The sequence below is a fragment of the Phoca vitulina genome, unplaced genomic scaffold (assembly GCF_004348235.1).
Source record: "Phoca vitulina isolate PV1807 unplaced genomic scaffold, GSC_HSeal_1.0 scaffold17, whole genome shotgun sequence".
In the NCBI taxonomy this organism is placed as follows: Eukaryota; Metazoa; Chordata; class Mammalia; order Carnivora; family Phocidae; genus Phoca; species Phoca vitulina.
In genome coordinates, this window is record NW_022589720.1 from 34,274,811 (window position 1) to 34,288,305 (window position 13,495).

The 13,495-nt window shown below is 36.3% G+C and overlaps 1 non-coding gene across 1 annotated transcript; it reads left to right on the top strand.

Annotated features, from left to right (window-relative positions):
* Positions 1-3,205: 3,205 nt before the first annotated feature.
* On the top strand, positions 3,206-3,336 carry LOC116639289. The gene has a single exon (XR_004300800.1). It is a non-coding gene; the product is annotated as a small nucleolar RNA SNORA63 (small nucleolar RNA).
* The last annotated feature ends 10,159 nt before the right edge of the window (positions 3,337-13,495 follow it).

Below are 13,495 nucleotides of genomic sequence, written 5' to 3' on the forward strand. Positions count from 1 at the left end.
ATGTGTTACCTAGGTAGTTGGGAATAGTGCATGTGTAGGACAGTCTTAACCCGATTTTTACTTGATAGATTCTTAATTGACTTCTTGGTTCATGACCCTCTCATTTTGTAAGAAAGTAGGTACTATATAGTCTCCTTGTTACCATATCTTTTTCCCCCCACATTGTCTGTGGGAGCTCTGTGGGTTTTTTCTGAATTCTTTGCCTTAACACATTCTGCATCTGATCAACTCTGATAATATCACTCTCCCCACCATACCCTGTGCATGACCTCTCAACTAGATTCCTTCCTTCCTTCCTCTTTCTCTTTTTCTTTCTCTCTCCCTTCCTCCCTTCTTCCCTTCCTTCTTTTTTCCTTTCTTTCTTTCTCTCTCTCTCCCTCCCTCCCTTTTTTCTTTCTCTTTCTCTTGTTCTCTCTCTCATTTTCTTTCCCTCCCTCCCTCCACCCTCCCTCCCTCTCTTCCTTCTCTTGTAGCTATATATGAGTATGTGATTTAGGTTCTGGTCCTTGGAATATGATCAGGAATGAGGTCCTATTTAAAAAAAGCAATTGCTAGCACCTCTGTACCTCATTTTCCTTCCTGATGGGTGGAAAATAGAGATAACTAGACTTTTTTTTTTTTTTTAAGATTTCGTTTATTTCAGAGAGAGAGAGAGAGAGAACATGTATGAGTTGGGGGAAGGGCAGAGGGAGAGAGGGACAGAGGCAGAGAATCTCAAGCAGACTCTGCACTGAGTGTGGAACCTGATGGGGGGCACAATCTCATGACTCCAAGATCATGACCTGAGCCAAAACCAAGAATTGGATGCTTAACCAACTGAGCCACCCAGGTGCCCTGAGATAACTAGACTCTTGAACCAAGAGTTGAAAGGTAGATTTTGAGGATGCAAGCCATCCTGCTAGCCCTGAACCATGTACTCTGAGTTATTAAATGGGAGAAGTAGATCTGACCTTCTTTAAGCAATTTGTTTTGTTTGGGGACTAGGAGGAAGAAAAGGGGAAGTGGATCTCCATCTTAGCAGCATTGCCTTCATTCTAACTAATACACTGGTTTAATTTAAGTTCTAGTTACATCTGATTTGGCAAGTTACTTAACCTCTGAATTTTTTCAACTATAAAATAGGAATAATACTTATCTTCAAGGGTAGTTATGAGAATCAAATGAAATAACATGTATAAAGTTAAAGAACTTTGGAAGAAAGATTTTAAACTCAAAGGTGTAAGTATGACACAAACTGGGTTGTCTCTTTTATTCCAAAAGAGCTGGATCTTTGAGTAAGGAGCCAGGAACACTTTAGTGTCCTTAGAATAAATAGATTTGGAAGCATAGAGAACTCACTATATCGTACCATAAATTAAAAAAAAAAAGTATGGTTAATATAAATTGCTTGAAAACAAATAGTATTGGGAAAGAATGTCTGGGTGGCCCACATCCCAGGATGAGAATCTCAAACATAAGTCTTGTATCTTGGCATTTTAGAGACCTGATTCTGTATTTGATTTAATGGATAAAGTTATCCTTTTCTGGCTTCTTCATCTGTGAAGTGGGAGATCTCAAGAGATTTTTGGCCCAATGAATACAAACTGATGATTATGAGGAGTTGCAAATATACAGTTATTATCTATAATAACTAAAAAATTAGAACATGTGTAGAACATATTAGAATATTTTCTGCTTTCAAGATACTCATAATCCCAGTGTATAAGGAAAATTTATAGGGCTAATCATCATATTTTTAGTTCAAAGACCTACCACCACCTCGTTGAATATTGGGAGACACATTTCATTCGGTGACCTTTTTACTTGTGTGTTCTCTTTTCCTGAATGTTCTTCATTCTCACGAAAGATTTTTTTTCCCTATTTGATTTTGTACAACTATTTTTATTATGTCAAGATTCTGCTCATGAAACTAATTCTTGGTTTGCTATCATATAAAATTTTATTTTTTCCTTTTATATTCAAGAACTTCTTTTTCCTGTCTCCACCCCAACTAGACAGTCTTAGTTTTCTGTACTTCCCAGTACAAACCTCTTACTGAAATGGTTTTTAAAATGTTTTTGGAAATCTAGTGTTACCAAGAAGCACTAAGTGTTACCAAGAGATAATATTTGAGTCAATTACTATTACATACACACATACACCACATATTAAAATTTAGAAACCTCACACAATCATATATCAAATCCTCTATAAAATTTTAACATCTTGGTAAATATTAATATATATATTATACTGTGTATCCAGCAGAACTTGGAATAAAACTTGTATTGCTATCTCTGTGCATTTGTTTGAAGACCTTGTAAATGTGTGTCATTAGTTAGAAAACTTTAGGTTAGGGTCTTGTCTTTCAGACTTTTCTACTATTATGAGTCAAATTGTGTCCCTCTCCTCCCCAAATTCACATGCTGAAGTCTTAACCTCCAGTACCTCAGCATGTGACCTTGTTTGGAGATAAGGTCTTTACAGATATATCTAAGTTAAAATAAGGCCATAAGAGTGGGCACTAATCCAATATGACTGGTGTCCTTATAGAAAAGGGAAATTTGGACACTGAGGTAGGCATAGGGAAGACAACGTGAGGAGACATGGGGAGAAGAGGACCATCTATAAGCCAAGGAGAAATGCCTGGAACACATCCTTCTCTCACAACCCTCAGAAGGAACCAACTCTGCTGACACCTTGATTTTACACTTTTTGCTTCCAGAATTGAGACCAATTTTTGGTGGTTAAGCCACCCAATCTGTGGTACTTAATTATTGCAGCCCCAGCAAACTAATATGTGGGTGATCACAAAGCACAGTTCTTGCTTTATGAAGAAATTACATATATTTAGTTGGCCAGTGAAAACCTGAGAGCCATTCTTGATTTCTCCCTTTCCCTTACTCCTTATATTCGAACTATCACCAAATATTTTTCCACTGTCAGCACTTCTCTCCATTACCATGCTATTAAGAAGTTTAAGCCACCACAATATTGGGAGAAATTGGAATATTGAAGGAAACTTCTAACTGGTCTACTTGCTCCCATTCTTCCTTGTCTACAGTCCATTCTCCATTAACACTTATACTTAGAAAATGTAGATCATCTCCTGTCCCTTCCCTGCCTGGAGCCCTTCTATGGCTCATGAAGTGAAATCCAGACTGCTTATCTGGTCTGCCAGGCCCAGCATGGTCTGTGTCCTGCATTCCTCTTAAAACACAATTTAATGCAGGATCTAGTTACAATGTAGCTGTAAAGTGCTGCCTTGTCTTTGCCCCCTGCTCAAAATAAAGCTGTTACCTTTCTAGCCCTGTCCGCCATGGTGCTTAGCAGCCAGGGATGCATGGTCTCAGACATGTTTACCAAGTAAAACACTGACTTGAGGGGCGCCTGGGTGGCTCAGTCATTAAGCATCTGCCTTCAGCTCAGGTCATGGTCCCAGGGTCCAGGGATCGAGCCCCACATTGGGCTCCCTGCTCCGCAGGAAGCCTACTTCTCCCTTTCCCACTCCCCCCACTTGTGTTCCCTCTCTCGCTGTGTCTCTCTCTGTCAAATAAATAAAATCTTTTTTAAAAAAATTAAAAAACCCCAAAAAACAAAAAAACACAATTTAAGGAATTTCTGCTTTAGGCCTAAGGAGGAAATGGTATCCACCAATGCCCTTGTTTTAAATGACTAGAAAACCAGATAAAATACATGATAGAACTGTTTTAAGATGTTGGGCAATGGTAGTAAGGGACTGAAATCCCCAGGAGAAGGGAAACAAGCTGAGTACTGAGATCTTCTGGTTTTTCTGTCTGGAAGGACTTCACAGGAGTACAGGGTCGAACAGGGCATGGTACTCTCAGTGAGATAGATAGTTCAGAGTTTCAGGCTACAGAGGCAGTTAGAATTTGCAGGGTAGGGTACTGGGGGGTAAAGAAGGAGCTCCAGAATTCTGCATCGGTGAACCCACTGGTTCTTTGGCTGGATACTCAGCTGTGCGTGCACAGAGTGAGACCCCATGAGGCCAGGCAAAGTTCCAACTGTTGGGTAAAAACAACCACCAGGCAGTGGTGAAATGAATAATTTATGGAGCTCACACAAGGTTGGATGATGTTCAAGTTCAGACCAGTCTTCACTCTGACTAAAGAGTTCTTGTTAAAATTGGCATGTAGTAGAGTTCACAGAAAACCACGCCTCTAAGGAGTAAACATAGTTTTAAATTGAAGTCTACCCTAGACTCTCCCTAACAAAGTTAAAATATGAGCCTTGAAAGCATCAAACAGATGTGCAAGTAAATTAGTAAGCTGCTGGGAAAAAAAAAACAAAAAACAAAACTCAACACTCTATTAAGGAACACAAAAAATCCAGACATTCAACAATGTAACATCCACAACATACAGTGACTACTAAAAATTTACAAGACCTGTACAGACAATTAGGGACTACTGATCAGGATGAAAATAATAAGATAGATTCAGAAATAATGAGTCACTATACTGTTTACCTGGAATGAATGTAACACTGTATGTTAACTAGACTGGAATGAAAATGAAACCTCATTGATCAAGGGATAAATCACTAGGAAACTTCTAACTAGACTGATTTAGATAGAAAGGAGATGTAAATTAATATCAGGAATAAAATAAGAGCGGTAACTCAAGTCATCTGAGTAGCCCTATATTTTCAAGAAAAATTCACTTTATACTTAAAAACCTCATAAAGAAAACTTCAATCCCATGTTGGCTTCACTTTGAATTCTATCAAGCATTTAAGGGATAGTAACCACCTAAAAAAATTTTTCCCCCCAAAATAGCTTCCATGCTCTTATACTCATCACATCATAGAACTTTATATTCACTCAGAAGGAACCGTGCCATTTTTCCTGCCCCTAGCTCCAGAGCTATGGCTCAGATATTTGTACACAAGGGGAAAGGCAAACCATAAAACAAGGAGCTCCTGAGCTGCTCTCAAAGGAATTGATTTTATTTGCACCAGAGTATGGAAAACTTCAAGCCTAAGGCCATTCTCACAACAGAGGTTGTGGTGAGAAGCATTTAAGGAGACAGGTAGCTTTATCAGAGATGTAAACTAAACCATGGACCAGAGAATTTACCAGGGAAAATCAGGAACATATACTGCTAGGAAGAGCTCTCTTTGAATCAGAACAAATCTCAAATACTGAATCCAAAAACCCTTCATGTAAATGAAGATAAAATTAATTGGATTGAGATTCAACTATATGCTGTCTACTATAGGAGACACACTTTAGATTCAAAGATACTAATAGACTGAAGGTAATAAGATGGAGAAAGATTTATCATGCAATCTGCAACCATAAGAAAGCTGGAGTGGCTACATTAATATAAGACAAAAAAGGAATGAGTGATAAAAATGTTCTAAAATTATGGTGATGGCTGTGTAACTCAGTAAATATACTAAAACCATTGAATTATATACTTTGCAAATGGATAGTTTGTATTTTTACTAGTTGCAAATGACCCCTCTATGGGCATTGGGATTATGTCGAAACTATTGAGTCAGAACAAAATAAAAATTTAAGTATCAGCCTGAGGCTAAAAAGATAGTAACTGTCATTTATAATCTTTAAAATTTTTATATTCATCAAAACAACCCTATTGTTTTCTCTTCATTTTTCAGATGAAGAAAGTAAGTGATTTGCCTGAGGTCAGTTGACAGTGGGGGATTTAAGACAAGCGCCTTAGAATCTGGTCTCTGTTTATTCATGGATTTAACAAGTTTGAGTTGAGCGCCTACCATATGTAAAGAAATCTACTTGGAATTGAGGAGTCAGTGGAAAATAAAAACAGAAGTGAGTTCTATCTTCTTGGGTCTTACAGCCCAGTGGGAATAAGGACATTATTCTAACCACAACTGTGGTGAGTGCTACAGAAAGTAGACAGGGGGTGCCAGGATAAAGTGAGGGAATTAGGCTTTCCTGGGGCAAGGGCAAATGAGTTGAGATCTGAAGCAAGATCAGGCACAGGTAGGAAGGAGTGGGAAGAACATTTCATGGAGTCGCATGATAGCAGCTCTCTGGTTGGAAGGGAGCACAGTGCACTTGAAAAGTAAAAAACCCATCTGGTTAGCCCGTTCTGCTACACAACTCAGATCACAGGATACTTATTAAAACCAAAGTTTTGGTTTCCCTGAATATGAATTCTCTGGCTAAGATAACATCTATTTTAAATTCTGTTATTTCCCATGTCTCTCCACATGTTTGTTATTGTTTTGTGAGCATCACTTTTGGGTTTAAGGCTTTGGAAATAAGTAATAATTAAGAATGATTAATGTAACATAATAAAATTTTAAAAAAAGGAATGATATATCTTCCTTTAAGTCCTTTGGTTTAAGAGTCTGGAGTAGTTTTTATGAAATTCTCGACAATATTCTGTTTTGTTATGGAGGTTATTATATAAAGAGCACCAGTAAAAATAGGATATTCAAATTGTGAGAAAATTCTAGATTTAGGCATTTTTATAGTGCAAAATGGAGCGGCCCAAATTTTCATTCAACCTTTGATGTTCTTACCAGCGTCTTATTTTAATATACTTTTTCTTTATCGTTAGCCAGCAAATGCAGAACAGCTAAAACACAATGTTAAAGACTCAGCAGTGCATATCTGATTGAATAACCAATAAACAAAATACAGTGTTTCATTTTCCCTGAAACTGCTGCCCTCATTTCTCCAAAGACAGATCATGGAGGCAAAAAGTAGGTCTGATCCTGAGAATTCTATTGCTTAATTTCTTTTTCCTGAATTTCTCTATTGCCCTGTATATTCCTGTCATATTCTCTTCCAGAAGTTGCTCAAAAAGTTTGGGTGAGTCTGAAGAACAAATTGTCAAAGCCACCTACTCTATGTATTTTATAAACCCGGAACTGATTTGAAGTGAAGGAAAACATAAGAAGCTTATTAATGAATTATCTTATGCAGTCCATAAACAGAAGACACTAGACCTCTGTCTTTTGGCATTTCACATGTAGACTAAGATAGCAATATCTATGACAGCACTGATCCATATTTTGTTGAGCTCATAACATGCTTTAGATTTTTAATTAGTTAATATTCAAAATTCAGGCATTACTAACAAGAGTTTTGGCTACTCATAAGAAAAATCAGACAATCTGGCAGCACTGGGTCTACAATAATCAGTTGGAATGGCAATTATACCTTTTAAACAAGGAGTGAACTCTCCACTTTGTTAACATCTCCATCTGGTTTGCTTTATTTATTTACATTAACTGCCAAGCACCTTAGGCATTTGATTTTTCAACACCTCTGTTGTTCTTCTCTTGTGCAAGAAAGTAGAACTGAATGTGTCAAGAACTCTGAAGAGTCTGAGATTTTTACTTTTCTTACAAACCAGCAAGTTAGACTTGCTATGGTTTTATGGATGCTGGCAGAGCACATGAGAATCTTGGGTCAGAGACAAAGGACTTTATTAATAGCAGTAGCCAGAGGATCAGCATTTTCTTATACCAGTTCCCTGAGCCCAAATTCCTACAGGGTGACATTGAATAAAATCTGACCTATGTACAGATTCTATTTTCATGAAATCCAGAGCAGGAAAACATTCTTATGGCTGAAAGAAATTTTACAATCTTGATGGTTAGAATGTTGAGGGCAAAGTGAATACAGATTTTGTTTACAGATTAGTATTTTATTAGGTATGTATCAGGGAAGCCTAAAATTTTTGTGAATGTTTTCTATCAAATTTAGTTTATTTTTAAATTTTTAATTTGAGATAGATTTATAGGAGAGTTGCAGAAACAACAGTTTCTGAATATATTTTGCCTAGCTTCCCTTTATGTTAACATCTTATAAAACCACAAGACTCATTAGAGCTGAGATTAACCTTGGAACAATACTATTAACTAAAATACAGAACTTAGTTAACACATTTCACCAGTTTTTTTTTTTTTTTTCATTTTTTCCTGGTCCAGGATCCAATCCAGCCTCCCACATGGCATTTAGATGTGTGTTTCCTTGGTTTCTTCCAATCTATGACAGTTTCTCAGTCTATTACATGGCCTGGACACTTTTGAAGAGAATAGGTCACTTGTATTATGCGACATCTCTTTGGTTTTTTTTAAGGTTTTGTCAAGATTAGGTTCAGGTTGTTAGTTATTGGGAGGGATACCACAGCAGTGATACGCCCTCATTACTGCATCATAACAGGACGCACGTGATGTCAATGTGTATTGATAGTGATGTTGCCAGGATTTTCCACTGTAAAGTTACTCTTTTTTTCTTCGTAATTACTAAATATTTTGTGGGAGGTACTTTGAGATTTTGCAACTGCCCTTTTTCTACTTAAAGTCTACTCATTAACTTAGGCATCCATCAATGGATCTTTCCTGTGGCAAAGGTTATGATGGTGTTCTATTGGTGCTTTCCTATTTCTCTTATTCCTCCATTTATTAACTGAAATTTTTTCTTGAAGAATAGTCCTTACTTTCTATTTATTTACATATTTATTTATTTCACTATTGTCTCAGGTATATTCATTGGGGGGGTTATAATTTAGTACTATTGTTCTTTATTTTGTTGCTCAACTAGTTTTCAACTTTGGCCACTGGGAACTTTTAGAATAGCTTCTGTGCCCTTTTTGTATGTTCTCATTTTATTTATTTATTCTTTTTGAGCACTTTCTTTCTTTCTGGAATCATAAGATGTCTCAGGCTTACGTTTCCCCTGCACCAGGCCTGTGTCCTTTGCAGGGAATTAAGCAGAGACCAAATTTGCCTCCATGTTGTCTCTGGAGTTTGCTTTTCAAAACAGAGCTCACAGGAGAAAGTAGCTACATACTTTGGCACTCTCCAGCTCCTTGTTCTGATTTATAAGCAGGACCTGAGCACACTTCTCATTGCCATAAATCTCTATCTTCCTCTTTACTTTGCTCGCTCTCCCTTTTTATCCTCTTTAAGGAACTAGACAGACAATTTCAAATCCTAGATTAGAGACTGCTCAGAAATGAGGAAAAACTGGTGGTGGTTCCTGCATCTTGAGACTTTGTTCTGCATTCGGAAGGAGTTCTGAGAGAGATGCTGGTCTAGTATAGTCTGGGATTACAGTTTTTTATTTATTACAGTTCATTTGGGGTATCAGAACACTAGGCAATAAACGGTACAGAAATGCCACCACATTAGAGCAGAAAGTTGTCTTCGTTTGAACCTGAGAAAATCAGGAAAGGGCTGGAAGCTGAGTACTCTGTCCAGTGAATTAGATCGTGGTGTACAGAGAAGAGAAAACGGCACTTCCATAGAGTTTGTGGATGAACATTGGTCTTCTCATATTTTGTCTTGTTTAAAGATGAGTAAGAAAAAAAGTATGAATTATATGAAAAAATCTTGGGAGAACAGGACCTCGGAGGGTAAAAGAGGCAATAAGAACAGGAACACACATAAATGGTAACAGCTCTATGTGTGTGGCAAAAGCCAATTATTCCCGCCATCAGTCGATGCTGAGAACACTACATGCTGAAAACAGCGATGATGGTGGGTAAGATAGCTAGGCCTGCCGAGGTTAGTTCTCCCATCCCTTGCAGCCCCCGAGTTAATGTGTCCCGACGGTTCCCTGCTGCCCCTCACATGATTGCTCTCTTGAGTTGTTTTTTCCTCTTAACCTCATTGCTTCCACGTACTTTACATTCTGTGACAAGATAACAAAATGGAGAGTCCACTCGGACTCCGGGCTTCACCTCCACGCCTGCCCTTCCTGCTGGGGCCTGGCGGTGCAGCCCCTTCGGGCCTCTCTTTGTTCTAAATTACTGGACTCTGAGTAATCATTCTGTCTCTCGACAAGCGTGCTACGTGGCAAAAATGAATGACAGAATCTTTTCCAAGATAAGTGCAACATCAAAAAGAACATTTCAGAATATTTTTTGGATAGAAAGCTACAAATCAAGAAGTTTAGTGAAAGAAAAAAAACTAATGTATGGACAATGGAATGAAGAGAATAGGACAATCTAGAAAAAAAGGAAAATTACAATTGAAAAATCCAGAAATTGCTTATTTTATAAAAGTAATAAGTTTAATGAAAATGAGAGGAGACTTATCTAAGTACAAATATCAGGAATAAGAATGGGGACAAAATAAATATGGCTGAGATAGAAATAGTGAAGTGTTATGACAGTAGGAAAATTGAATTGAAATGGTTGATTTTAAACAAAAATACTAAATATCAAAACGAGAAAGAGAAAATCTAAATGTGACAATGAACATGTTTGAAGTAGAAAATGTTGTCAAAAAGTTTCTCCAAAGAATGTTGATCCGGGTGGTTTGAAATATGAGTATTTTCAGTCCTTCAGAGAAATGACAATTTCCATCTACAGAAGAAGTTTCCAGTACATAAAAGATAGACTTTCCAATTCACTTTATAAAGGCAGCAGACCGCTAATGAAAGAATGTGATAAGCATAGATACCAAAGGCCTAACACACTTAAGAATATCAATGGAAAAATCCTAAGAAGATATTAGCAATCAAATTCACAGATATATTAATTATCTGCTTTATTTGAAGTATGTGGGAATGGTATTTAAATAATTCATCACATAAAGAAATGAGAGGGGAAAACCCTTATGATTCAATGAAAGATGCTAAAAATGTGTTATTTAGTAATATTCCTTAACTATTCCTAATTAAAACTTAGTAAATTGGAAATAGACTTTCACTGATACTCTATAGATTTTCAACATTACTCATTCCACCCAGTAGTTACTCACAAATGAACTAATCTGTTAGTTACAAGTGATTAAATGTAAAGATTTAAACCATCCAGTACTGGAATATAATGTTAAATAGTTATAGAATTTTAGAAGCATGATGTCAAAAGCAGAAACGTAAAAAGTGTGAGTGATTTGACTATGTGACGGTTAAAAAAATTCTTTACCACCAAATATAAAGAAACAAAATACATATATGAACAAAGTAAAAAATACTGCACTGGAAAGAATTCTTGCAACATATATGATAACATATCCATTAATATAAAATGATTTCTTACCAGTTAATGAATGAAAGATGAATTCTTCAATAGCTGTGTAGAAAAAACATATGTATTTCACAAATGAGTACAATTGTCCAATAAACATGAAAATATATTCAAATTACTAGAATTAATCTTCAAGTTAGAGCCATAATGGTAAAAAAGTTTTTATCAAGAGTATATCAGAAAACATTAAAAAGAATTCCAGTGCATGCATTAGTAAGAAAGTAAGAAAGTAATTTTCATAATTCAGATAAGAATGTTATTTGACCCAACTTTTTGAGTATATTTTGACAAGTATCAAAACCTCCACTCCTGAAATATCCACTCCTACTTTTTTTTCCCCAAGGAAACAATTGTACAAGTTTACAATATTGTATAAACAAGTGTATTTATTACAGCATTATTTACAACAAACAAAATGTGTGTATGTATGTGAAACCACTTAAATATATACTATATGAAGATTAGTAAAATAAACTATGTAATATCTATGAAATCATATGCCAGGTAACTATTAAACTGTTTATTGATGGAAAGATGTACATAGCACATTAAATGAAAATATCAGTTTATATCACTATGTGTGTGCACACATATATAAACTCTTTTGTAAATCTAAGTATCAGAATGTTAGCAGTAGTTTTTTCTGGTAGCATTATGAAGAGTTTTTCATTTATTTTGTTGTTTGTGTGCATTTAAATTTTTTTTTTTTTTGCGCTATGGGTGTAACTGTAATAAAAGAATAACAACCTAAAAATATTGTTACTATCAAGACATATCAACAGTTGAATAAGCCTTCCAGGCATGAGAATAGTTTAGACTCTTCCTATTTTTTTTATTGTAATGGGTATATTTACAACAGATCCTCATTATTTGCTGTAGTTATATATTCTATAAATTCTTTTTTTTTAAATTTTTTTATTGTTATGTTAATCCCCATACATTACATCATTAGTTTTAGATATAGTGTTCTATGATTCATTGTTTGTGCATTACACCCAGTGCTCCATGCAGAACGTGCCCTCCTCAATACCCATCACCATCTATAAATTCTTTACAAACACTGAATTAGGGAATACCAAAATCATTGCTCCTAGGGGAAAGGCAGGGTTAGGTTCCTGGGAGCCTCTCGTTACAACACTTTCATCAGTCAGTACATATCCATGTTTTATGTATGTTTCTGCTTAAAGACACTTATTTAACATATTGTTGATTCGTTAACATTGGACTCACTGCTGAAAGCACTGTAACTTATGTCTGAATGAAGCTTATCTGACACAATTTCTCTGTTAGGTGCAAAAGAGCCTTTTTGTGCTTATCCACAGTAGACAGCACTCCAGCACATGCTCGGAAAGCATTGTAAGCAGCAAAATCAACAAAAAGCACAAAAACACAAGAAAGTACCACTAAATAGCCTGAGAAAGCTATCTGTGCACATTTTGAGGGCTGAAACAAAGGCAGAGTCTTGCCTGTTGACCTCAGCTGGGAACGTGCACAGAGGGTGCCTCGTTTTCCGCTGCTCTGTGTGTGTCCACAAATGACTCTGAAAGTGCCCATAATGTTGATGTTAGGGTTAGAGGTACATTTTAGCGAGTTGGTAAATTTGCAAATAATGGAATCTCCGAATAACGAGAATAAGCTATACTATGAAAACTCCATGATACATTCTGTTGTTCAGGTACTTTGGGGGCGAGGGGGCTCATCAGCAAGCACATTATAAACTGGGGCAGATGTCCAGTCTTAGTTGTCCTAGGACTTCTAATGGGCTATGCGGTTCATGGTGTTCTTCTAGTGCTGCTCAGGTTCCTAAGATTCACTCTCTATCTTGTTACTGACTGTGGTTCTCTAGAGGATCTTAAAACTTTCTGAAAAGAAAATTCAGGTCTTTGTGATTAGAGCCTGGAAATGACACTAAGCTTCTTTCTACACATGCATACAGTTGGAAGACAGAGTTTGAAGAATGCTTTTGAACCTCACTTAAATGCTGAAGTAGCACAGATTTTTCCTACCGCTGCTCACAGCCTTCAGAATGGGGAAAGAACAACAGAACAGTCCTTAAAGAAATTTGCTTTGAATGAGTTCCTGCTTGAGTAAGGTTTTTAGACCTGTTTTTTGAATATAGCAACATAAATTTTAAAAAAGGCTCTGAAGTTAGCTATCCAAGAAAAGTTCCATATAGCACAAAGAGAACAAAACTACGATGTACTTAAAAACAACCTTCCTAAGGTGGCTCTCAGGTATAGATTCCATACTGTGCTATATGAAATCAGAATATTTTATTTGGTGAGAATTCACTCTTTTTATGGTTAATTATGAAAAGACCCCCAGATTCTCTTCTTTTTATTAAGAATTTCTATTTTTAATAACAACACTTAAATATAAATTAATTTGAGATACACCCTGCTTCAAGAATCAGCAGACTTCCTTGGTATGTTTTGATCTAATTTTGTGCCTCTCTCTCATTTCCACACCACAAGATTGAAATATGATCAAATATTTGTCTTAGGTTTTTCCACTCT